Source organism: Dendrobates tinctorius, unplaced genomic scaffold (assembly GCF_039654945.1).
Source record: "Dendrobates tinctorius isolate UK_male_01 unplaced genomic scaffold, ASM3965494v1 ptg000082l, whole genome shotgun sequence".
NCBI classification, from domain to species: Eukaryota; Metazoa; Chordata; class Amphibia; order Anura; family Dendrobatidae; genus Dendrobates; species Dendrobates tinctorius.
The window spans coordinates 20,390,415-20,418,406 of NW_027361750.1; the positions used below are offsets into that span (position 1 = coordinate 20,390,415).

The window sequence follows — 27,992 nt, forward strand, 5'->3', positions numbered from 1 at the left end:
CGTCAGTGGTCAATGTGTTAAGGTTATATACCACCGAAATGTACCCCAGAGGAAATAATACTCCGTGGATGAGTAATTGAGTATAGATACATTTTTTTAATGCTTTTTGGGAGTGTTAAATACCCCAGAAATGTACCCCAGGAGATGTAATACTCTATGGATGAGTAATTGAATACAGAAACATTTTTGAACGCTTTTTTGAAGTGTAATCTACCACCAAAATTTACCGAAGAGAATGCAATTCTCTATGGATGATCAATTGAATCCAGAAATATTTTTCAATGCTTTTTTGTAGTTTTACATACCACCATAATGTAACAATAACTGTGTTCAACTGTATGGATGACTAATTGAATCCAGAAAAATTTATTTAATTTAAATATTTTGAAAGTGTAGTTGATATACTTCTACACTCATAAAGTCTTTGCAGACAGTGCAAAGGTAGGAAAACATTATAAGGAGGGTCATCCAAAGATCCCTGGAAGGCAACAACTGGCGGACCTCATTCAAATATTTTTAAAGTGTAGTTGCTTTACTCCTTGACTCATAAAGGCTTTGCAGAAAGTACAAAGCAATGGAAAACTTAAAAGGAGAGTCATTCATATACCCCTAAAAGGCAATGACTGGTGGGCCACATTCAAATATTTTTAAACTGTAGTTGCTCTACTTCTACACTCACAAAGGCTTTGCAGAAGGTACAATGCCAGGAAAAAATTATAATTATAAAGATGGTCATCCATAGATCCCTGAAAGGCAACAGGCAGGCATCACTCAAACAATTTTAAAGTGTAGTTGCTATACTCCTACACTCAAAAAGGCTGTGCAAAAAGTACAAAGCCAGAAAAAAATAATAAGGAGGGTAATACAGTAATCCTGTTCAGTTGTCTGCTTCTTCTCCTTCCTCGGGAGGCTCGGGGGACTGCCCTCACCTGCTTCCTGGAGCCCAAGCTGTAAGTGATTCGTATTCCGATAGTGTCAGAACCCCCAACATACAGAAAGGAGCAACAGACCCCTGTGTCATCTGCACCATCATCTGTTCCCAAAGAGTAGTTGGGGAACCCCAAGGACAATAGGTCTCTCGGGGATGGCAGTATTCCCATCTCGAGCCGCATCGAGGAGCCTCTCCCAGGTTTATTCATTCCTCAAGAAGTGTTCATTCTCCTTTCCTTCTTGGATAACACCCACTGCATACAAACAATTTTGACAACCTCAATTTGAGGAACGTGACCCTGGTTCCAATTGTCAGCTCTTGCAGCCTTCAAGTCAAGTGTTCAGTCTCCACTGCCTGATGGTTAAACGAAATAATTTAATCCACAGAAAAATTTAAACACTTTTTTTGAGTGTAATATAACACCAAAATGTGCCACAAAGCACGTAATACTTGTGGGATCATAATATATTAAATTTTTTCACACATACAAAAAAAAACTGCCGCTGCTATATATTTAATGCAGACTGTATTCAGCCACTCTCCCAGCTGATACAACTTTTTCTCCCTCCCTAGACTAAATGTAGAATGTATGTCATATAAACAGGAAAGCAAAGGATTATCCCTTGCAAGGGTTCTTAGTCTGATGGTTCAGCTTCAGCACCAGTGAGTGATATCCGAATATCACTGAGCACGCTCACTCATCCCTAGCAACGATATGTCTACATAACTTATTTTGTTTACTATGATTAGAGGCCCCACTGAGTACAAGCGAGTAAATGGAGTCACTGTATTATGCTTTACCACTTTATTTTCCTATAAAAATGGGGCTTGCTATTTTGCTTCAGACTTCGCCATAACTACACAACTAGTTGGCTGTGTAATTTTGTCATATCCAGTGACTAGTATTTACAAGAATAATTAGGAACCATTGGGAGGGAACTGAAGAAATGTGTGTGGGGTTTTGCCTGCACAATCCAAATTAAGAAGCATTACTTCAACATTTGCCTCAGAAAACCCGGAAAGTGATGTCGCTGATTGGACAGACAAAGACTGGAGGGAATGAAAAAGGGAAAGTGCAAAAGAACAGAACTATTGGACTGTAATGGGGCCATATAATGTTCTTTTCTATCTGTGTCCTAAAACCAATTGCTCTGCGCTCATTCTGTCCCCAAAAACTTCATTCCTGTTGGTGTGTTTGTGATGGAGTAGTGGTGTGTTGTCCATTATCATCTTTTGAGGGGCCCCCTTTGTCTTCAGACGATGTTTTTGTGTCGTCTTCACACTAGCTTTTTGTCTCCATGACACATCCAGCCCGAATAAAGACCACTCTGTTGTTCTGAGGGACCAACAGGCATGGACAACTTTGTATTGTCTGCACCTTATTGTTTGCGGACACAGGTCTGGGTGTGGTCTGCTGTGATGGAATATAAAGCGACCTGGGTTAGAAGATTATTTTGCTGGTTTCTTCAACCTGAATCGTGTTGCTGAGTGTAACTGGTTTCAATGCAAGTAAAAGCAATTTCAGAAAGTTGATCTCAAAGCAGAAGGCTTTGAGGGCTCTCAGGAACCTTGGTATGAGTTAGCAGAGTAGGAATGCTTAAAGAAGGATTGCTGAATGTAAAGATAGTCTGAGTAAGTGAAAAAGTAGATTATAATCGATTGTGACCTTCAGTATGATGGACTGTATAATGATCACTGTCAATCCAGCCAAATAATGTTTTATACTTTTAGAACGGTGCTAAAATGTGATTAGTGGTTAGTCTGATAGAAAGGAATCTGTTAATTGGGAAATATGGTGATGTCCTCTATGAACTGAAGGGAAAAAAGTGTGAGAATTCTTATGACAATTGAGATGTTTGTCTTAGCAAGTACAATGGGTAATATTTTGTGAGCTCATGTTCTTGTGAAGGATGTATGATATATACATTCATTTGTGATTATTAATGACTTGAGTGATAAGAATTTTTAAGGTCTGTCGGTACGAGATGAAGTTTCATGAACGAGGAAATGGAGCGATTCCATGCCTCTCTACCTGGTGTTTATGCCGTACTTAAGTGTTGTAATGATATGTTCTTCATGATGTATTGTATAGACTTTATTATGACTGTGTTTTAGTTTTGATAATCTGAACAGAAAATATCTAAAGTTAGCAAACGTGTTTAAAATTGCTAATAAAGCCAGGTACATTATTTTACAGAATATGCAGATAGAAGAAAAGATCATCACATGAATGTAAGAACATGAAAGATAAGGTTACTGAAAAACAGCCTGACAAAACACCCTTTTGTCGAGCACATTCACAAGATTAGCTCACAAGAATTTCATCAAGGTTTTAAGGATGGACAGAATAACAATAGTAAATTGCAGAACATGTGAACTAAAAACTGTTATGTACTGTACAATCATGAACATCTTTAGTTATTGGATTAGAGAGTAATGTTTTCAGTGCCTCTTATTTAGATTGGTATACAATTTTTTTACAATATTTTATTTTGGAATGTGCATTTATACTCTCACTTTTTGTATTGCAGAACTGAAAAAAAAATAACTTTTTGATATTCTAATTTTGTGAGAAACACATGCATGTCTAATCGTGTTCCATAATAAATTGGCTAGCTGTTTGACAGGCAGCCGCTTCCTTCCCCTATGGCCACTGATCTCTGCTGTGCTACACATCGGGTTTTATAAGTGGTATGGAGTGCCTTCATGACATTTCCCTAGACCTTTTAAGGCCCATTTGGACACACCCATGGGTCTGAACGTTAAACCAGAACTGTGTCCTTTAGACTTGTGTTTGAACTCTGACTTAATTCAAGTTCTCAGTTCCTGTTAACTCCTCAAGACTTCTGCCAATTCATCATTCCAGCAGCTTATCTAATACCGTGCTGAATGCTCATTGGACTATTATTGAAGTCTGTTTGCAATACCTGCACCTGCTACCATTTTAGCCACTCCCTGCTGTGACGATTCTGAACTGTTATTGGAGACTATTCGCATTACCTACTTTTTTTTTTTTAATCTGCTTCTGGCCTGCCATCTTCCTGCTTCTGTTCGCCTGTTTCTGTGGCTTCCAGCTTGCCCTGCATTGGCAGTTTGATTGTTGTTTGCCAGATATCTGAGTCCTCATTGTGCCCTGTGCCTGATAGCCTGCTGTGGTAACGTCCGGGATCCAAGTGTCCACACTGACAAGAGGCTTCATGGCTCCACTTAAAGGGAATCTGTGACCTCATTTTTGCCCTTTAAGCTGCGGTCACCGCCATCAGGGGCTTGTCTAAAACATTCTGTAATGCTGTAGATAAGCCCTCGATGTAACCTGAAATATAAGAAAAATGAGTTACATTATACTCACCCGTGGAGTCCGGTCCGCTCCGATTGGTGTCGCGGTCCTGCGCCTCCCATCTTCTAGTGATGATGTCCTCCTTCTTACTTCTACCGCGGCTCCTGCGCAGGTGTACTTTATCTGCCCTGTTGAGGGCAGAGTAAAGTACTGCAGTACGCAGGCGCCGGACCTGTCTGACCTTTAGAGAGGTGGATGGGTGTTGCGGTCCGGCGCAGAGTCCTGCAGTGCGCAGGCGTCGGGAGAGGTCCGGCGCCTGCGCACTGCAGAATTCTGCTCTGCCCTCAACAGGGCAGAGCAATGCGCCTGCGCCATTTCAGGACGGGAGAAGAGGGCGTCCTCACATGAAGGGAGGCGCCGGACCGGACCGCAACACCCATCGGACCGGACAGCCCACCTCGGTGAGTATAATATAACGTGTTTTTCTTCTCTTTCAGGTTACATCAGGGGGCTTATCTACAGCATTACAGAATGCTGTAGATAAGCCCCGATGTCTATGCCGGCAGCTAATAGGCCAAAAAAAGGGTGACAGATTCCCTTTAAAGAGCAGATTTTGAGGATTCTTTATATTTCTATTTTTTTATATATATCACCAAAAATGGAAAATACAGGACAGGGTATGAAATGGTTTCCCCTAATGAGGTAGTAATTTGACAATTACTTCCTTCTGGACAATCAGAGTAGAATGCACAGCTGATGGTGCTGACAGTTCTGACCACTGGGTGAGTTCGTTCGGCTTCACAGACCTGTGTGAGCGCAGGAAGCCTATGTCTGCAATTGCGCGTTTCTTTAGACACCCCATTACTACAGGGTGGGCCATTTATATGGATACACCTGGGTGGAGCATTTATAAAATGGCCACCATGGTCACCACCCATCTTGAAAAATGTTCCCCCTCCCATATACTAAATGTGCCACAAACAGAAAGTTACATTGTAAAAAAGACACAGCAAGAATAAAGTCCTTTATTTGAAAGAAAAACAGACTCCTTTATTTGAAATAAAAATAAAAAAGTGCAGTCATGTGGGCTTGATGTCAGCTGCCATAAAACAGCTGACATCAATCTCACAACCATTACCCCACTTGCCATCACACCTGGGCAAGTGGGAAAAGCCGGGCAAGGTGCCAGAATTGGCGCATCTAATAGGTGTCTTTTCTGGGGCAGCTGAGGGCTGCTATTTTTAGGCTGGGGGAAATATCCATGGCCCTTTACCAGTCTGATAATACCAACCCTCAGCTGTTTGCTTTAGCTTGGTTGTCAAAAAAAGGTAAAGGACCCCTCTATTATTCGAGACCCCACATAATTTTTTATTTTATTTATAGCACAGGCATCACCTTAGAGGCGCCCCACTCTTGCTGTTATCAGCAAAAGCAGGTGTAGGTTGATGGGAGTAGTAATCTCTGATCAGTCGACTCCTGTGCCTGGAGGTAACCTTTTTAGTGCTTCTTTTGTCAGTTGCTGTCTGCAAGCTGACGTCACATTGACAGTACAGTAGCCAATAACTAAGCTCAGCAGATGTGCCTGAGTAGACGACATGGGCTGCTGACAGCCACTAAGTTCAGGTATTGGCTGCAGTGGAGGTAATGTTATGTCAGCACTGCAGACAATAACTCACATCAGGAGCAGTGGAGGGAAAGTGAGTAAAGCACATTTTAAAAAATGTGCATGGGGTTACAGGTATTCCACACACAGAAAAATCCCTTTAAGTCCATTATGAAGAAAAAAAAGAAGAGTGAGGATCATAAATCCCAGGAGGGAGTAAATATGATGATGCAGGCATCTGATAATCCATCTATACACCATGGACAGGTAGAGAGGCTTGTCATGTGTGAGCTCACTGCTGAATGACAGAAACTTGGCTGCCCGGGGACCCATTGGTCATCCCAGTAAAAGAGTAAAAAGAGTTGACAGAAATAGATGGTGTCTTGCATTTGTGGTAGCTCTAGTATGAACCAAGAGAAAGGTAAATTAAAAAGTAATTGTTGTACTGAATGATATGTCATACAGTATAATCGTTCCTCACAAAGGTCTTTACAGACCATGAACCTTAGTATAATTATATAATGTGTACTATTGGTTAATCTCAAGGCTCGGTCTGTATCATTTTGATATCTTGCTGATCTTGGTTTTCAGTCTACACGTCTATGTGAGAAAGTTCTAGATGTTTACATGTTTCAAGTCTAAGAAATTGGATATTTGTTTTATCTCTAGGTTTCCAACCATATTAGGCCTGTTTCACACTTCAGTTTTTTGTCATCAGTTAAAATCCGCCAAAATGGCGGAAAGCGGAGAGCGAGAGAATTTTTTTTTCCCACCGCCAGAAGGGATTTCAGGGTTAAATTGCCGGCTGACTTCCTTTCTCCGGGCATGTGCACTGTAAAATGCGGATCCTACAGCAAAAAAAAACGTTGCAGGGTCCGTCCAGGCATGCCGGCGGACGCAAACATTTTGGCGGTTCCGCAAAAAAACGGATCCAACGGATGGCCATCCGTCAAGATCCGCCGGTAATGCAACTCAATGGGGAAAAAAACGGATCTGCCAAAAAAAAAAAAATGGCGGATCCGTTTTTTTTCAAAAACTGGCGGATTTTGACTGATGGTCAAAAACGGAAGTGTGAAAGAGGCTTTACCAACTGATTAACCCTATCCAAGACCATAAATAGATAATGAGATGTCTTCATAACTTTTTCTTTTGATTGAAGGCTAACACTTGAGCACAGTCAAGTAATTGGAATCGCTGTATTATGTTCTTCCACTTTATTCTCCTATATAATGGAGGATTTCAGGTCATACCCACAAAACTAGTTGCATGCGTGATTTTTTCATCTCCACTGGCTGGTGTTTGTAAGAACAATTAGTGGTCACTAGAAGTGAACTGAAAAAAAATTGTATGGGGTCCTTCCCGGACAATTCCTCCAACCGGTAAGTGACCACTAAAGACAGTTATGGTCAACAGCTGTCAGCATTGCTAGACCAGAGGGAACCACCAGAGTGGTCTGATTTTTTATTTTTTTATTTTTGTTGTTATGCCGTTTTTTTATAACTCATGGGCGACCTTTTTAAGCTCACTTTCTGAATATTAGGAAAAAAATCTACAAACTCTTATGCGCATAAGAAGCAAAACAGGTTGAACTGTTGCCCTTTCTTCGAAATGCTGTTCTCTCCCCAGTAATATTGTTGCTATTTTGACCTGACTAGTGGAAAACTCATAAAAAACTCATAATGAGTACAGTCATTGTGATTCTGCACAGATTGGGTTCTAGGAATATCACCTCAAATTCTCTGCAAAGCCTAAATGAGATTTCTTTTCTGTTGATCGCCAAAGTACCGACACAAAGTATAAACGGCTCAATTTGCATGCCATGAATATTTGATACCAAAAATAAAACATCCAACATGCTATAAATTAATTTACTTTAGTGATGTCATACTTGAAATAACTGCAGTTGTGTTAAACTATATAGGAATTGGATCGTGATTTTTTTTTTGCATTAGAGGATCACAAACAAAGGAAAAAACAATTGAGCTGTTTACCTGACATCTTCTATAGCTGGGCAGGAAAAAGTCGGGGTCATAACTGATGTCTTCTTTGAGAAAAAGGCAACAGAGAAAAAACTATTGATCAAGTATTGTAATAATTCAGCATTACTTGTAGGAATCCTAAGATAAATATGAAAGGAAAGATGGATAGATTGGAAGCGTTTTTTTCATCAATCAGAAGCCCTAACACATGACAACTAGCAACGAAGAATAATTCTTTTTTAATTAGTAATACTGGCATAAAGTTATAAAATGTTAATTCTAGTCATCCTAATGTTACTGAATATATCGTCCAAATAACCAATCCCACTCTATATTATCAATTTCTAAGACCTAATGTACCTAAAAGAACAGAAACAATCCAAATAATATGAAAGTCCCAAAGTCTATTCCAACGTACTAAATTCTGCTCTAATTTTCACAGACTATACAAATGTATTTTAGGCACTGTGGTACCAGAAGCAAATAACGATGTGTTAAAATATAATTGTGTTTGGATCTTTCTTGTGGCTATTACTCCAGTTTTCCCAATATTACTGCCAATAATAGTGACAAGCAATGTTCCTATAATAGCACCTTACAGTGTGCCATGCTATGCCCACAGAGTGCCATGCGTGCCCACATACTGTCATATGGCCTAATGCTCACCCTTGTTAAGACATTCATTTTTCAGTTTTTCAGTAACAGCAGTCATACCTGTGAAAGTCTATGACATAGTTCACATCTGATTTTTTTTTCCTCTGTCCAAGTGGTTCATGCCAAAGCATGAAAAAAAACGTGTGATCCCCTGACATTTTATTAACCAGTGGAAGGAAAGCTCACAGCTGGGGGCTGATGTTTATAGTCTGGGAAGTGGGTAATACCCATGGAGCTTCCTAAGATGTATACTTAGCCTTTACTGGTTATTAAAATGAGGACCACCCAAAAAATGACCTAGGGTCCCCCTATAATTAATAACCAGCAAAGGCTAGGCAGACAATTGCATGCTGATATTAATAGCCTAGGATGGAGCCACGGATATTGGCCTTGTGCCAGACTAAAAATATCAGCTTTCAGCCCCACCAGAAATGGCGCATTCATAAGATGCTCCAAATCTGGCATTTAGCCTTGCTCTTCTCACTTGTCCTGGTGCGGTGGAAAGTCGTGTGATAGTATTGAGGTTCATGTCACATTTGTATTGTCATGTCACATCAAGTCCAGGGGTTAGTAATGAAGAGGCATCAACTAACCCCTGGGCTTGATGTCACCTGACAATACAAAGTGACATCAACCCCCCAACTTTCACCCCACTTGCCACCGCATCAGGGCAAGTGAGAAGAGCAAGGCTAAGTGCCAGATTTAGTGCTTCTTAGGAATGCGCCATTTCTAGGGCGGCTGAGAGCTGCTGTGTTTAGTCTTGGATGGGGCCAAGATCCATGGCTACTTCCTAGGCAATTAATATCAGCCCGCAACTGTCTACTTAGCCTTTGCTGGTTATTAATTATAGGGGACCCTACATAATTTTTTTGGTGGGTCTCCCATTTTAGTAACCAGTAACATAATTACAGTAGCAAGGCCGAAAAAAAGACATTTGTCCTTCCAGTTCAGCCTATATTCCGTAAGAATAAATCCCCAGATCTACGTCCTTCTAAAGAACCTAATAACTGTTAGATACAATATTGTTACACTCCAGGAAGACATCCAGGCCTCTCTTGAACCCCTCGACTGAGTTCGCCATCATCACCTCCTCAGGCAAGGAATTCCAGATTCTTACTGCCCTAACCATAAAGAATCCTCTTCTATGTTGGTGGAAAAAGCTTCTCTCCTCCAGACGCAGAGAATGCCCCTTGTGACCGTCACCTTCCTTGGTATAAACAGATCTTCGGAGAGATATTTGTATTGTCCCCTTATATACTTGATGGAGGATGTCTGATGGGTATATGGGCACTCGAATATGGGATGGAGGATATGTATGATGGGTATATGGGCACGGGCCTATGGGATCGTGGATATGTATGATGGGTATATGGGCACAGGACTATGGGATGGAGGATAATTTTAATTTGCTATAACTAACCACAGTTACTATGCCCGGGCAGCGCCAGGCTCTTCAGCTAGTACTTACTAGATGGTGGCCCGATTCTAATGCATCGGGTATTCTAGAATATGTATGCAGTTTATTTTTGAAGATTTAATAATAATGCAATAATGCACCCCCAAATCCTGATATGTATGGTTCTCTCACCCCAAAGCCTGATATGTATGGTTCTCTCACCCCCAATCCTGATATGCATGCTACCCCTCAACCCCCTATTCTGGTATGCATGGTCCTTTCACCCCCCAATCCTGGAATGCATGGTCCTCTCACCCCCCAATCCTGGCATGCTTGGTCCTCTCACCTCTCTTTCCTGGTATGCATGGTTCTCTTACTCCCCTTTTGGGGTATGCATGGTCCCCTCACCCCCCTTTCTTGGTATGCATGGTCCCCTCACCTCCCTTTCCTGGTATGCATGGTCCTCTCACACCCCAATCCTGGTATGTATACTCACCATCATCCCCCTTTCGTGGTATGCATGGTCCCCTCACCCCCAATCCTGGTATGCATGGTATCCTCACCCCCTTTCCTGGTATGCATGGTCTCCTCACCCCCCTATCCTGTTATGCATGGTCCCCTCACCCTCTTTCCTGATATGCATGGTCCCCTCACCCCCCAATCCTGGTATGCATGGTCCTCTTCCCCCCTTTCGGGGTATGCATGGTCCCCTCACCCCCCAGTCCTGGTATGCATGATCCCCTCACCCCCCATTCCTGGTATGTATGCTCACCATCACCCCCCTTTCATGGTATGCATGGTCCCCTCACCCCCCAATCCTGGTATGCATGGTCCCCTCACCCCCCTTTCCTGATATGCATGGTCCCCTCACCCTCTTTCCTGATATGCATGGTCCCCTCACCCCCCAATCCTGGTATGCATGGTCCTCTTCCCCCCTTTCGGGGTATGCATGGTCCCCTCACCCCCCAGTCCTGGTATGCATGGTCCCCTCACCCCCCATTCCTGGTATGTATGCTCACCATCACCCCCCTTTCCTGGTATGCATGGTCCCCTCACCCCCCAATCCTGGTATGCATGGTCCCCTCACCCCCCTTTCCTGGTATGCATGGTCCCCTCACCCCCCAATCCTGGTATGCATGGTCCCCTCACCCCCCAATCCTGGTATGTATGCTCACCATCACCCCCTTTTCCTGGTATGCATGGTCCTCTCACCCCCCTTTCCTTGTAATCATGGTCCCCTCACCCCCCAATCCTGGTAGGCATGGTCCCCTCACCCCCCAATCCTGGTATGCATGGTCCCCTCACCCCCTAATCCTGGTATGCATGGTCCCCTCACCCCCCTTTCCGTGTAGCCACGACCAATCAGCGTCACGACCCTCTAGCATGTAAAAAAAATATTATTAAAAAAATTTTAAAAAGTTATTCTCACCTTCCGACGGCCTCCTGTCTTCTTTCCACGTGCCCGGCCTCGCATTCCCAGTAATGCTTTGCGGCTTAGACCGCTGATGACATCAGTCTTCTTTCTCGCTCTCGTGAGAGTGACGTCGGTCTTCTTTCTCGCTCTCGTGAGAGTGACGTCATCAGCGGTCTAAGATGCAAAGCATTACTGGGAACGCGAGGCCGGGCGCGTGGAAAGACAGGAGGCCGTCAGAAGGTGAGAATAACCTTTTTTTAATTTTAATTCTCTTTTTTACAGATTAAGGCCTGCGCCCGATTGAGCGCAGCACCCAACTGCGACCAATCAGAGGCAGGCGCAGCTTACCATTACAAACAGCTGCGCCTGTCGCTGATGGTTGCGGCCTGGTGGGGGCCTGGCGGCCGCGACCAGTCAGCGACCCGCGATTTCGGTTATAGACAGACATGATAAGACGATTATATATATATATATATATATAGATACATAGTTATTAGATCGCCCATCAGTCATTTTTTTTTACTAAATAATCCTAATTTTGCTAATCTCTCTGGGTATTGTAGTTACCCCATCCCCTTTATTAATTTTGTTGCACTTCTTTGTACTCGCTCTAGTTCCTTCTAGTATCCTTCCTGAGCACCAGTGCCCAAAACTGTACACAGTACTCCATGTGCGGTCTAACCAGTGATTTGTACAGAGACAGTGTAATGCTCTCATCATGTGTATCCAGACCTCTTTTAATGCACCCCATGATCCCATTTGCCTTGGCAGCCGCTGCCTGGCACTGGCTGCCCCAGGTAAGTTTATCATTAACTAGGATCCCCAAGTACTTCTCCATGTCAGATTTACCCAGTTGTTTCCCCTTCAGTATGTAATGGTGATATTGATTCCTTCTTCCCATGTGTATAACCTTACATTTATCATTGTTAATTCTCATCTTCCACCTTTCGGCCCAAGTTTCCAACTTATCCAGATCCATCTGTTGCAGAATACTATCTTTTCTTGTATTGACTGCTTTACATAGTTTTGTATCATCTGCAAATATCGATATTTTACTGTGTAAACCTTCTACCAGATTGTTAATAAATATGTTGAAGAGAATAGGTCCCAACACCGACCCTGTGGTACCCCACTGGTCACAGCGACCCAGTTAGAGAATATACCATTTATAACCACCCTCTGCTTTCTATCACTAAGCCAGTTACTTACCCATTTACACACATTTTCCCCCAGACCCAGCATTCTCATTTTGTGTACCAACCTCTTGTGTGGCATGGTATCAAACGCTTTGGAAAAATCAAGATATACCACGTCCAATGACTCACCTTGGGCCAGTCTATAGCTTACATCTTCATAAAATCTGATTAGATTGGTTTGACAGGAGCGATTCCTCATAAACACATGCTGATATGGAGCTAAACAGTTATTTTCATTGAGATAATCCAGAATAACATCCCTGAGAGTCCCTAAATATAAGAAATAATGGCGTGTCAATTACATTACTTAGTTCTCTTAGTACTTGTGGGTGTATGCCATCCGGTCCCAGAGATATATCTATTTTAATCATATTTAGCCAGTTTCGCACATCTTCTTGAGTTAGATTGGTGACCCTTAATATAGGGTTTTCTTTGTCTCTTGGCATTTCACCTAGTATTTAATTTTCCACCATGAATACCGTGGAGAAGAAGGTGTTTAATATATTAGCTTTTTCCTCATCATCTACAACCATTCTTTCCTCACAATATTTTAAGGAGCCTACACTTTCACTTATGATTCTTTTACTATTGATGTAGTTGAAGAACAGTTTGGGATTAGTTTTACTCTCCTTAGGCCTCTTTCACACATCCGGTTTTCGCCGTCAGGCGAGATCCGGCATGTGTGTGTTAAAACGGATCCGTTTTTTTTACCGCCGGATGCGTTTTTTTCTCATAGATCATAACATGCGCCTGATCGCGCCGCATGTGCCAGCGTTTGTTCCGTTTTTTGCTGGATCCGGCGAAAACATGGTGTCCGGCTGCCGGACAGAACGCATGCTGTAACGTTTTTTTGTCCAGCGTAAAAAGCCGGACAAGCATGGATGCGGCGCTCCCGGCACTGTGTCACAATGAAAGCGAATGAGGACTTCCGGCCGCCGGATCAGTCTTTCGCCTGATCCGGCCACCGCTTTCCGGCATTTTCCCTCTGCACATGCCCGGATCTCTCTCTCTCCTTACCCCGTTCAGCACTGCGCGACTTCGTTTCATCCTCAGTGCGACTTATCATGCCCATAACAGAGCGCCGGAACTTCAGACGCATCTCTCTCTGATGCATCCGTTCTGGGCCGCTTCCGGCACTCCGGCTTTTCGCCGCACGCCGCCGGAATACGGATGTGTGAAAGTAGCCTTAGGAATGTGCTTCTCTATTTTCTTTTTGGCAGCTTTATTTAGTTTTGTAGATAAAGTATTTTTCTCCCTATATTTTTTTTAGGCCGGAGTCACACTAGTGATTAAATCGGACGAATGCAATGCGGGAAAAAAAAAAAAAAAAATCGCATTGCATTCGTCCCAATGTTATTCTATGGTGATGCTCCTATCATGCGTTTTTTTATCGGATCCGTTCCTCGGACCGAGACAATCGCAGCATGCTGCGATTGTCACTGATTTTCGGATCAGATTCGCCAATGCAAGTCTATGGATGCGATTAAAAATCGCATTGAAAACGCACCACACGTGTGACTTGCGATTAAATCGCAAGACTTCTCCAGGTCAACAGGAAAGAGCATCAGGCATTGGATGTCAATTTGATGCTTAGATGCGAATAAAATCGGTTCATCGCCGGAAAATGGGATGACAGACAGATCTCTGGACAAGAAACCTTTGTGCGATTTCGTACCGTTAAAATCGGACCGATTTTTTAATGGTTGTGTGTGACTCCAGCCTTAGAGCTTCAACGGTGCCATCCTGCTTTAGTAGTTTAAATGCTTTCTTTTTACTGGTAATTGCCCCTCTTACTTCTTTGTTTAGCCACACTTGGTTTTTCCTATTTCTTGCCTTTTATTCCCACAAGGTATAAACCGCTTACAGTGCCTAATTAGGATGTTCTTAAACATTTCCCATTTATTATCTGTATTCTTATTTCTGAGGACATTGTCCCAGTCAACCAGGTTAAGGGCATCCCTAAGGCTAGTTTCACACTTGCTTTTTTTTGCAGCGCGTTTTTCCCGCAAAAAAACGCATTAAAAAAACGCATACAAAAGCATACAACTGCTGCGTTTTTTTCAAGCATTTTTATGAGCATGCATGAAAAAAACGCAGCGTTTTTATGCGTTTGTATGCGTTTTTACCGCGTTTGCGTTTTTTTCCAACATTAGGTGGCCCCTCACACTAACCCAAACCATGACTTTACTAACCCTAACCCTAACCCTGACCCTAACCCTAACCCTAACTAACCCTAACCCTAACTAACCCTAACCCTGACCCTAACCCTTAACCAAACCATACTTAACCCTAACCCAAACCCTAAACCCTAACTAACCCTAACCCTAACCCTGACCCTAACCCTAACTAACCCTAACCCTAACTAACCCTAACCCTTAACCCTAACCCAAACCCTTAACCCTAACCCAAACCCTAAACCCTAACTAACCCTAACCCTGACCCTAAGCCTGACCCTAACCCTTAACCAAACCATACTTAACCCTAACCCTGACCCTAACCCTGACCCTAACCCTTAACCAAACCATACTTAACCCTAACCCTGACCCTAACCCCAACCCTAACCCTGACCCTGACCCTAACCCTAACCCCCTTTAACTAACCCTAACTCTAACCCAAACCCCTAAATTCCATGGTTAAAAAAAAAAAACGCTTGTGCAAAAAAACGCATACATAAGCATGCCAATGCGCACATATGCGCACCCATAGGCTATAATGGCCATTTTTAGCGCAAAACGTGCGCATATGTGCGCATGCGCTTTTTTGCAGGGCCAAAAAATGCAACATGCTGCGTCTGGAAAATACCAACGCACACCCCAAAAAAACGCAGCGCATGAAAATCGCATACATGCGCATGCCAGTGCGCAGGTATGCGCACCCATGTTAAATATAGGGGAAAAAACGCATGCGCAGGTATGCGTTTTTTTCCAGCGCTAAAAAACGCAAATGTGAAACCAGCCTAAGCTGGTCAAACTTTGCCTTCCTAAAGTTCAGTGTTTTTGTGGCTGCCAGACAAGTCCCTTTAGCGAAAGACAAGTGAAACTGTACAATATTGTGGTCGTTATTTCCTAGATGCCCAACAACCTGCAGATTTGTTATTCTGTCAGGTCTGTTAGATAGTATAAGGTCTAAAAGTGCTGCTCCTCTGGTTGGAATCTGCACCAATTGTGAAAGATAATATTCCTTGGTTATTAGCAGAAACCTGCTGCCTTTATGGATTTCGCAGGGCTCTGTTTCCCAGTTAATATCCGGGTAGTTAAAGTCCCCCATAACAAGGACCTCATTATGGGTTGCAGCTTCATCTATCTGCCTTAGTAGTAAACTTTCCATGATTTCTGTTATATTTGGGGGTTTGTAACAGACCCCAATGAGAATTTTGTTATTACTCTTCACTCCATGTATTTCGACCCATATGGACTCGACATCCTCATTCCCCTCGCTAATATCTTCCCTTAAAACCTTCACTACCAAGGGTGGTTTGCACGTTAACTCCCGGGCCAATTTTTACAATTCTGACCACTGTCCCTTTATGAGGTAATAACTCTGAAATGCTTCCATGGATCCCGGTGATTCTGACATTGTTTTCTCGTGACATATTGTACTTCATGTTAGTGGTAAAATTTCATTCAAATAACTTGCGTTTATTTGTGAAAAAAAACGGAAATTTGGCGAAAATTTTTAAAATTTCACAATATTCCAAATTTCAATTTTTATGCCCTTAAATCACAGAGATACGGCACACAAAAAACTTGATAAGTAACATTTCCCACATGTTTACTTTACATCAGCACAATTTTGGAACCAAAATTTTTTTTTGTTAGGAAGTTATAAGGGTTAAAAATTGACCAGCGATTTCTTATTTTTGCAACACTATTTTATTTTTATGGACCACATCACATTTGAAGCCACTTTGCGGGGTGTATATGATAGAAAATACCCAAAAGTGACACCATTCTAAAAACTGCACCCCTCAAGGTGCTCAAAACCACATTCAAGAAGTTTATTAACCCTTCAGGTGCGTCACAGGAATTTTTTGAATATTTAAAAAAAAAAAAATTAACATTTAACTTTTTTTCACAAAAAAAATACTTCAGGTTCAAATTTTTTTATTTTACCAAGGGTAACAGGAGAAATTTGACTGCAAAAGTTATTGTGCAATTTGTCTTGAGTACGCTGATACCCGATATGTGGGGGGGAATCACTGTTTCGACGCATGGCAGAGCTCAGAAGGGAAGGAGCGCCGTTTGACTTTTTCAATGCAAAAGTGGCTGGAATTCAGATCGGACGCCATGTCGCATTTGGAGAGCCCCTGATGTGCCTAAACAGTGGAAACCCCCCACAAGTGACCCCATTTTGGAAACTAGACCCTCCAAGGAACTTATCTAGATATGTGGTGAGAATTTTGAACCCACAAGGGCTTCACAGAAGTTTATAACGTACAGCGGTACAATTAAAAAATCATATTTTTTCCACAAAAATGATCTTTTCACCCCCAATTTTTATTTTACCAAGGGTAACAGGACCCTAAAAGTTATTGTGCAATTTGTCCTGAGTACGCTGATACCCCACATGTGGGGGTAAACCACTATTTGGGCCCATGGCAGAGCTCAGAAGGGAAGCAGCGCCATTTGACGTTTTTGGCTGGAATTGAGATCGGACACCATGTCGCGTTTGGAAAGCCCCTGATGTACCAAAACAGTGTAAACCCCCCACAAATGACACCATTTTGGAAACTAGACCCCCCAAGGAACTTATCTAGATGTGTGGTGAGAACTTTGAACCCCCCAGTGCTTCACAGAAGTTTATAATACCTGGGTGTGAAAATAAAAAAAACGTATTTTTTCCACAAACATGATCTTTTAGTCACCAACTTTTTTATTTTCCCAAGGGTAACAGGAGAAATTGGACTCCAAAAGTTGTTGTCCAATTTGTCCTGAGTACGCTGACACCCCATATGTGGGAGAAAACTACTGTATGGGCACATGTCGGGGCTCGGAAGGGAAGTAGTGACGCTTTGGAATGCAGACTTTGATGGAATGGTCTGCGGGTGTCATGTTGCTTTTGGAGAGCCCCTGATGTACCTAAACAGTTTAAACACCCCACAAGTGACCCCATTTTGGAAACTAGACCCCCTAAGGAACTTATTTAGATGTGTGGTGAGCACTTTGAACCCCCAAGTGCTTCACAGAAGTTTATAAACGCCCGGGCGTGAAAATAAAAAAATCATTTTTTTCCACAAAAACGATATTTTTGCCCCCAATTTTTATTTTCCTAAGGGTAACAGGAGAAATTGGACCCCAAAAGTTGTTTTGCAATTTGTCCTGAGTAGGCTGATACCCCATACGTGGGGGTAAAACACTGTTTGGGCACATGGCAGAGTTTGGAAGGAGCACCATTTGACTTTTTCAACGCAGAATTGGCCGGAATTGAGATCAGACGCCATGTTGCATTTGGAGAGCACCTGATGTGCCGAAACAGTGGAAACCCCTAATTCTAACTCCAACCCTAACCCCAACACACCCCTAACCCTAGTCCTAGCCCTAATCCTAACCCTAGCCCTAACCCTAGCCCTAGCGGGAAAATGGAAATAAATACATTTTCTTTTAATTTTATTATTTTTCCCTAACTAAGGGGGTGATAACGGAGGGTTTGATTTACTATTTACGGCGGTTTTTATGTTTGGCAGCTGTCACACTCTAAAAGACACTTTTTATTATAAAAATAGTTTTTGCATCACCACATATTGAGAGCTATAATTTTTCCATATTTTGACCCACCGAGTCATGTGAGGTCTTATTTTTTGCGGGACGAGTTGACGTTTTTATTGTTACCATTTTCGGGCACGTGACATTTTTTCATCGCTTTTTATTTTGTTTTTTGGGACGCAGAATTTACAAAAACCAGCGTTTCATGAATTTCTTTTGGGTGGTGCGTTTACGCCGTTCCGGGTGCGGTAAAATTTATAAGGCGGTTTTATTCTTCGGGTCAGTACGGTTACAGTGATACCTCATTTAAGTCGTTTTTTTATGTTTTGTCGGTTTTATACAATGAAAACAATTTTATATAAAAAATAATTATTTTTGCATCACTTTATTCTGCGAGCTATAACTTTTTTATTTTTTCGCTGATGATGCTGTAAGGCGGCTCGTTTTTTGCGGGACAAGATGAAGTTTTCAGCGGTACCAACGGTATTTATATGCGTCTTTTTGATCGGCGGTATGATAATAAATCATTATTTTTTGCTTCGTTTTTTATTTTTATTTTTTAAGGGGTTCGCTTAAGGGGTTAACTATTGGGACAGTTTTATAGGGCGGGTCGTTACGGACGCGGCGATACCAAATATGTGTACTTTTATTGTTTTGGTTTTTTTTATTTCCAAAAAATGAATTTATTGGGGAATATTTTTTTTTTTTTTAATTTAGCGATTTTTTTTAAAATTATTTTTACACTTTTTTTTTCTTTTTTTTTTAACTTTATTACAATGTCCCAAGTGGGACATCACTGTCCTGTGACAGATTGCTGATCTGTCACATCACAGATCACTGTGACAGATCAGCTTTGCAGGCACTGAGGAAGCCAGCTTCCTGCAGGTCCCCGGAGGTCCCCGCCGCGATCGTGTTTGATCGCGGTGTGCAAGGGGTTAACGTGTCGGGGGCGGTCTGTGACCGCCCCTGACACATTGTGCCGGGTGTCAGCTGTGATAATCAGCTGACACCCGGCCGCGATCAGTGGCGCTCACCACGTGGGGGCGCCGCTGATCGCTGTGACGTACTATTCCGTCCATGGTAATTAGGTCCAGGGTCACATGGACGGAATATTACATCCATTGTAGGTAAGGGGTTAAAGTGGACTTTAGACAAGACTTTACATAAAGACAAACCCCTACTCCTCTACGAATTTTACGATCCTTTCTAAACAGACTGTAGCCCTGTAAGTTAACTGCCCAGTCATAGCTTTCATCTAACCATATCTCGATTATTCCCACTATGTCATAGTTACCTGTAGATATTTCTGCTTCTAGTTCTTCCATCTTGTTTGTCAGGCTTCCAGCATTTGCGAGCATGCAGTTTAGAGGATTTTGTTTTGTTCCAATCTCCTCTCTGTGGATTGTTTTAGAAATTTTCTTACCTCCCTTCCGAGTATGTTGTTTGGGGTCTTCTTTGCCGCACCTCATATCCTTTATCAGTATATTTTCTGGCTGTATGTTTGAGTCTAATGTTGTTCTTCCCGTCCCCTCTTCTTGCCCTCCTGATGAGTGTAGCGAGTCTTCTGGCGAATGTGTGTTTCCCAGGTTTGTTGAGGTGTAGTCTGTCTCTGGAGTCCGTTGTACAGGTAATTCACACCATGGTCCAGGAATCCAAATCCTTGTTGTCTGCACCATTGTCTTAGCCAGTTGTTCTAATCAAGGATCCTGATCCATCTCCTGGTGCCATTCCCGTCTACTCCAAGGATAGCCCTGCATTCCCTGTGTGAACACTGCCACATGCGGATTATTTTTTCTGCACTGGTGTGCCACACGGCCAATCCCTGATTGTAGGCTGGCTGACTCACTTGGTACTATTGCAACTGTGCAGCTGCCATTTTACTTGGGTCCGCTGCACCCTGTATTAGTGCAGATGCATTTAGGTCTGTCTGTTTTTTTCCTGAATTTTTTGGAGGAGTTTTTCCTCTTTTTGAGGTTTTCATGCCATTCCCGTCTACACCAAGGATAGAAGAAAAAAAAAAACTATCTCTGCATCCAGTTCCTTTTCTTTCTTCCCCAACTCTTCAAAGTCCTTGCAGATTGTCGGTAGGTCCTTCTTTGTCGTGTCATTGGTGCCAATATATAGCAGAAGAAATGGGTGTACATCCTTGGAACTGAGGAGCTTTGGTATGCTATTGGTCACATCCTTGATCTTCACATGTATACTTAGTAAAGGCTAAGTATATAGCTTAGGAAGCTTCAAGTGTATTACCCTCTTCCCCCTATCCCCTTTTCACTTTGCAGTAAGTAACAAAAATGCCTTAAAACATTCTCTCTCATTATTCTGGCATTTGGCTAATATTAAGAATTATGGTAATCCTAATTGACCTAAACTGGGAAAGATTCATTCTGATTTCATGTCAGATACTGAGAAAAACATGCATATGTGTCTTTTTATATAGTGTACACTCCCTGACAGAAGTTATGTAAATAAAAGCTTATAACCTGACGTTAAATTCATCCATTGGTTGTATAAATTATCCTTTTGAAAGCTGAAACCCTCCGAACTGTGGTTTAGGTTAAGAAAATAAATTGACATCAATGCAGAAATATTGATCATTTAATGGACACAGAATGGTCAGATTTTGGCAAGACAAAAGTTTTGTCGCTTGGTCATATAATGCACCCAATCCTAGTTTACATCCTCACCTGTGCTCTGTAAATGATCGGTTAATTAATGGGTGTGTATAAAAAGAAACTGTTAGGCGTCGGGTTCCTGTCGCTGCACAGCAGGAATCCCGGAGCCTTGCTTCCGGCGGTCTCCAATTCCTCTCCAGCCGCAGAGGAGGTTGCTCAGCAAACTCGTCGGTCCCGGCGCTCTGCCCAGACAAGCTCCATGGGTTTGCTTGCTGCTGCCACCTCTGGCACAGCTATGACAATACATGCTGCTCAGCAGCGAGATTCTGCAGGGACTAAGTCCCCATGTCGGGCCACTGAGCATGCCCGTGATCTTCCATTGGAGATCGAAGGTCACGTGCTCAGGTCCTGCTCGTGTTCGGATTGGCCCATCTGAGAAGCCAGGAAGGTCCCGGACGCTCGCGGCTATAAAAGGCTCGCATGGCCGCTCAGCCATGCGCTAGCATAGACTGTATTTTCAGACTATGAGGAGTGATGTATGCACGTATGAATGTCTCTGGTGAATGACTCATTAAGAAACCCCTACCCTTGGTACGCATGTGTTGTGCAGCCTAGCCTGCTAGCGTCCAGGCTTAGGCGTAGGTATGTCAGGGTTTGAGTCAGACATTAATCCTCACCAGTGACTCGGCACGCCTCAGTGCACGTGCTCCACACTCCTTAGCCAGCGTCTATAGCGGCGTTCGCGGCAGTGACGCCGCGCGCTCAGTGAGCCTAGAGGGACTCTAACCCCGTGTCCTTGGGGTAGAGTTCTGTGGCCGTACACTGTGCGCTCTTTTGGCTGGGCTCTGTGAGCTAAACAGGCTCTGGCATCTATTTTCAGCGGTCATGCGGCTCTGTGAATTAACAGAGTTTGCTCTTGTTCACTTTGGGTGACGTAACTCACGTGTGACTTTTCACACCACTTAATTCTTCTGCCATTATCTAGCAGCAGTGTACCACCTCTGCACGGTGGACCCCGGGCTGTGAACGCACCTACTACTATTTTATAATTTGGTGCGATCCGCCAGCCCTAACAGAAACCCAGCACCCCAGACCTTCACTTGAGCTGCAACGTGAGCTCTGACAACATGCCAAAAATCCACCCTGCGACCAAAGCCTGGATTATCAAGAGGCTGAAGACCAGATCCACTGCAGAGGTGGCTGGCACCTTTAATGTGTCTCAGCATCAAGTACAAAGAATTAAAAAAAAGATTCAAAGAGACAGGAGATAGATGTGTTTGACAAGCCCAGGTCCGTCAGACCCCAGAAGACAACTGCTCAGGAGGAACGTTTGTTGGTTAGAAAATCAAAGCAAGCCCCTCTTCCAGTGCGGCAGAGCCCGACAGGCCTGGTCACCTCAAGTCCCTGTGTCAACTAGAACAGTTTGTAGGATTCTGTCTCGAAATGGCCTCCGTGGTCAAATCAATGCCCAGAAGCCAGCACTAAACAAAAGGCAAAAAACTGTGTGGCATTTGCAAAGTCCCACAGCCTGCTAAAGGCTGGAAAAAGTGGCAGAAAGTGGATTTCTCTGATGAATCTTCAGTAGAATTACACCACAGCCGCCGCAAATACTGCAGGATACCTACTGGAACCCGTATGGATCCAAAATACACCAAGAAAACAGTTAAAATTGGTGGTGGAAAGATTATGGTCTCGGGTTACATTCAGTATGGGGTGTGAAACATTTGCAAGGTGTAAGGCAATATCAATAGCCTAAAATATCAAGAAGTATTAGCTACCTTTTTATTCCAAATCATAAAAAGGGTAAAATTCTGCAGCAGGATGGTGCTCCATCTCATACATCCATCTCCACAACAAAGTTCCTCCAGGCAAAAAAGATCAAGGTGCTCAAGGACTGGCCAGCCCAGTCACCAGACATGAACATCATTGAGCATGTTTGGGGGTAGGATGAAAGAGGAAGCTTGGAAGACAAAACCAAAGAATCTAGATGAACTCTGGGAGGCATGTAAGACTGCATTCTTTCCTATTCCTGATCACTTCATTAATACATTGTATAAATCATTGTTGAACCGCATGGATGCAGTCCTTCAATCTCATGGAAGTCACACAAAATATTAAATATGACTCTAATAGCACCACAACTTCATTCACCAATGTTATGCAACATATATTTGCATTTTAAGTTAATTATTTGTTTGAATATCACATTACTTTCTGTGGGCGACAAAACTTTTGTCTTACCAAAATCTGACCATTCTGTGTCCATTAAGTGATCAATATTTCTGCATTGATTCTAATTTATTTTCTTAACCTAAACCACATTTCGGAGGGTTTCAGCTTTAAAAAGAATAATTTATACAAGCAATGGATGAATTTAAAGGGAATCTGTCACCCCTTTTTTGGCCTTTCAGCTGCCGGCATAGACATCGGGGGCTTATCTACAGCATTCTGTATTGCTGTAGATAAGCCTCCGATGTAACCTGAAAGAGAAGAAAAACACGTTATATTAAACTCACTGAGGTGGGCGGTCCGGTCCGATGGGTGTCGCAGTCCCGTCCGGCGCCTCCCTTCTTCATGCGATGACGTCCTCTTCTCCTGTCCTGTAATGGATCCGGCGCAGGCGCACTGCTCTGCCCTGTTGAGGGCAGAGCAGAGTCCTGCAGTGCGCAGGCGTCGGGAGAGGTCTGGCGCCTGCGCACTGCAGAATTCTGCTCTGCCCTCAACAGGACAGAGCAATGCGCCTGCGCCAGACCCATTTCAGGACGGGAGAAGAGGATGTCATCGCATAAAGAAGGGAGGCGCCGGACCGGACCGCAACACCCATCGGACCAGACCGCCCACCTCGGTGAGTATAATATAACGTGTTTTTCTTCTTTCAGGTTACATCGGAGGCTTATCTACAGCAGTACAGAATGCTGTAGATAAGCCCCCGATGTCTATGCCGGCAGCTAATAGGGGGAAAAAAAAAAAGGTGACAGATTCCCTTTAACGTCAAGTTATAAGCTTTTATTTACATAACATGGATAAGCGACATAACTTCTGTCAGGGAGTGTATGTAAACTTCTGGTTTCAACTGCATATCTATTCTATATATTCTAGTCTGACTTGTCACGCTGTGATTTTACTGTACACGGCAGATGAATTGTCACGTTTTCAAGGACATGGGTGTATAAAAATTGGACAGCACTCTCATGGTCTGAGTGCCGTGCGATTTTTTTTTTTATCGCACCCATCGACTTGCACTGACGAGCCTCATCCGAGATACGGTGAGAATCGCAGCATGCTGCAATTTTTTTTTATCAGCCCGATCTGAGCTGATAAAAAAAAATGCAGATGAGCTGTAATTTATAGATTAACATTGGTCAGAGTGCAATCCGATTTTTTACAGGTTTGCACTCATACATTTTTCTCACAAATGAGCATCAGCCCACAATTTGATAATGATGCTTCACCCGCAAAGAAGAAATTGCCTTGTTTGATGTCTTATCTATACTGATTTCACATTACACAGAATGTTCAAATATTTTTTTGGAATGTGACCAGCATTTGTTATTTCTCTTATGAACACAAGGTGGCAACGTAAAATTACTAAATATTCTTTTTCAAAGAAAGAAAGCACTGTAGGAATATAGAAAGGTATAGATCATACCCCTTCATTTAAGAGGTTATGAAGGATTTAAAAAAAAAAAAAAAAAATGGGTTAACGCAAAAAGGATAATAAAACAAAAAGTCATACTCATCTATTAAACCTTCTAGGAGAGTTACTGTAAGATGCTGCTTTTTTTTTTATACAAAAAACAAAAATGCATCCAAAACGCTACGTGTTTAATCCCTTACTATGAGGGTTGTATACATGTATGGGTGCATTATTGATGTGAAGCCGAAAATTGGTTATTAGTACTTTGGGAGCATTATTACTTTGTGGGTTGTACCATTACTTCATGGGTGCTAATAGAAGATATTTTTCTTTTGGCAGGGGTGTATATAGGGACAGACACGGGAGGCATTTGCCTTTAGCGCAGCAAACGGGGGGTGTCGGTCTTCCTAATGTGCCATTTGACTGCCCCTCCCCGGAATTGAGATTCATCATTCTCCAACCCGATTATCAAGCTAATGGCTTGCACAGAAACATGTTGAAAACCAGATCCACTGCTTTCAATTGCATTTAATCTTTCAGTCGAGAAAACAATTGATGCTGTGAAAAACAAGTTAGATTATACTCACCAGGGGGGGGGGTGCCGCGCGCCTCCCATCTTCTAGAGAAGCCGTCCTCCTCCTTACTTCTGCCGCGGCTCCTGCGCAGGCATGCTTTATCTGCCCTGTTGAGGACAGAGTAAAGTACTGCAGTGCGCAAGCGCCGGGAAAGGTCAGAGAGGTCCCTGATGGCTGTGGCCGCATTTTATAGGCCAAAAATGGGGTGAGAGATTCCCTTTAAAACCCGAAATGTTGGGTTACTGAAATGTATGTTCAGTAAATGCACTGAATACTTGGTCGGGGCTCCTTTTGCATCAATTACTGCATCAATGCGGCGTGGAATGGAGGCGATCAGCCTGTGGCACTGCTGAGGTGTTATGGAAGCCCAGGTTGCTTTGATAACAGCCTTCAGCTCGTCTGCATTGTTGGGTCTGGTGTCTCTCATCTTCCTCTTGACAATATCCCTTAGATTCTCTATGGGGTTAAGGTCAGGCGAGTTTGGTGCCAATCAAGCACAGTGATACTGTTATTTTTTTAAACCAGGTATTGGTACTTTTGGCAGTGTGGACAGGTGCCAAGTCCTGCTGGAGAATGAAATTTCCATCTCCAAAAATCTTTTCGGCAGAGGGAAGCATGAGTGTTCTAAAATTTCCTGGTAGACGGCTGCGCTGACTTTGGTCTTGATAAAACACAGTGGACCTACACCAGTAGATGACATGGCTCCCAAAAACATCACGGATTGTGGAAACTTCACAATAAACCTCAAGCAGCTTGGATTGTGGCCTCTCCACTCTTCCTCCAGACTCTGGGACCTTGATTTCCAAATGAAATGCAAAATTTACTTTCATCTGAAAACAACAACTTGGACCACTGAGCAACAGTCCAGTTCTTTTTCTCCTTGGCCCAGGTAAGACACTTCTTGTGTTGTCCATTGGTCATGAGTGGCTTGACACAAGGAATGCGACACTTGTTGCTGATATCCTGGATACCTGTGTGTGGTGGCACTTGAAGCAATGACTCCAGTAGCAGTCCACTCCTTGTGAATCTCCCCAAAATTTTTGAATGGCCTTCTCTTAACAATCCTTTCAATGCTGTGGTTATTCCGGTTCTTTGTGCACTTTTTTCTACCACACTTTTCCCTTCCACTCAACTTTCCATTAATATGCTTGGATACAGCACTCTGTGAACAGCCAGCTTCTTTAGCAGTGACCTTTTATGACTTACCCTCCTTGTGGAGTGTGTCAATGACTGCTGTCAAGTCAGCAATCTTCCCCATGATTGTGGAGCCTACTGAAACAGACTAAGGCCGGTTTCACATTAGCGCATTTTATGCGCACGCACGGCCGGGGGTAGCTCCGCCCCCGATCCGGCTCTCTGCCCGGCGTGCCCGCCCCTTGCCTGTAGCGCCGCCTCCTAGCGGACGGCGGCGCCTGCGATCGGCGCACCCTATCTTTAGCATAGGGTGCGCCGATCGTGCGCAGGTCGTGCGCTAGTTGCGCTTTGACCTGCGCTGCGCACTTATGACGGTGCGCCGTGCGCGCCAAAATCCGAAAAGTTGGATTTTGGCGCGCACGGCGCACCGTCAAAAGTGCGCAGCGCAGGTCAAAGCGCAACTAGCGCACGACCTGCGCACGATCGGCGCACCCTATGCTAAAGATAGGGTGCGCCGATCGCAGGCGCCGCTGTCCGCTAGGAGGCGGCGCTACAGGCAAGGGGCGGGCACGCCGGGCAGAGAGCCGGCTCGGGGGCGGAGCTACCCCCGGCCGTGCGCGCGCTGAAAATGCGCTAATGTGAAACCAGCCTAAGGGACCTTTTTAAACACTTAGGAAGCCTTTGCAGGTGTTTTTTGTAATTATTCTAATTTACTGAGATAATGACTTTAGGGTTTTCATTGGCTGTAAGCCATAACCATCAGCATTAACAGAAATAAACACTTGAAATAGATCACTCTGTTTGTAATATTTGTTTCATTTTTTGTATTGAAGAAAAAGAAATAAATAAACTTTCTGATGATATTCTAATTTTGTGAGAAGCACCTGTATGTGTGCACTATGTGCATGTTTGTGTAGTATGTTTATATGGTTGCATGCATGTGTGCACTATGTACTGTATATGTACTCCTCCTTGGTCAGGTGTCATCCGGAATACTGTGTCCAGTTCTGGGCACCATATTTTGAAAAAGACATTGAAAAACTGGAACATAGATTGGTGAGCTGACTACAATGTATGTCCTACGAGGAACGGTTAAAGGATCTGGGAACGTTTAGCTTGCAAAAAAGAATGAGACTCAATAGCTGTCTACAGATATCGGAAGGGATGACACAGTGTAGAGGGATCATCCCTGTTATCATCTGCACATGGAAACATGAGAAGCAAAGGAATGAAACAGAAAGGGAGACAATACCAAATTAGAAACTGGAAAAAACTTTTTGACAGTGAGGGTGATCAATGAGTAGAACATGCTGCCACGAGGGGGTAGTGAGTTCTCCTTCAATGGAAGTCTTCAAACAGAGGCTGGACAGACATCTGACTGAGATGATTTAGTGAATCCTGCAATGAGAAGGGGGTTCTAACATTCTTTGGAGAGTGAGAGTGTGTATGCAGATTCACTTAATTTGACATGTTGAATCCCTAAGGAATGACAAAAATCTAACCTTGGAAAGCCCCTTTTAAATAAAAATTGTATAAAACACATTAGAAGCTGCCAGTTTGTACCTTACACATAGAAATGTTTCCGCTATCCAGAATCATCACCCAGAAAATACATAAAAGGAGAAGTAGGGTCACTCCATAACGTGTCAGCCATTGTGACTGACTGCATAACCTGTCTGGTCACGTGGTCAGGCGGCCACAGCCGCAGATTTGTTCTTCCGTAAACACCGGCATCTGCTCCAGACAACCAATCACAGCGCTCGGATCTAATGAGGAAGTAGCTCGGCAACCAATCCTAAGCTATTTGTTATTCACGAATATGGGCGCTACGGGAACTTCCAGCCAATCAGGTGACCGTTCTCATCACTCAGCTTCTAGC

At 43.2% G+C, this 27,992-nt stretch overlaps 1 long non-coding RNA gene across 1 annotated transcript; it reads right to left on the bottom strand.

Moving 5' to 3' along the window:
• Positions 1 to 350: 350 nt before the first annotated feature.
• Positions 351 to 27,987, bottom strand: LOC141096993 (uncharacterized). Its single transcript, XR_012233822.1, has 2 exons — positions 27,677 to 27,987; positions 351 to 1,285 (listed from the first exon to the last, which is right to left on the bottom strand). It is a non-coding gene; the product is annotated as an uncharacterized lncRNA (long non-coding RNA).
• Positions 27,988 to 27,992: the final 5 nt, after the last annotated feature.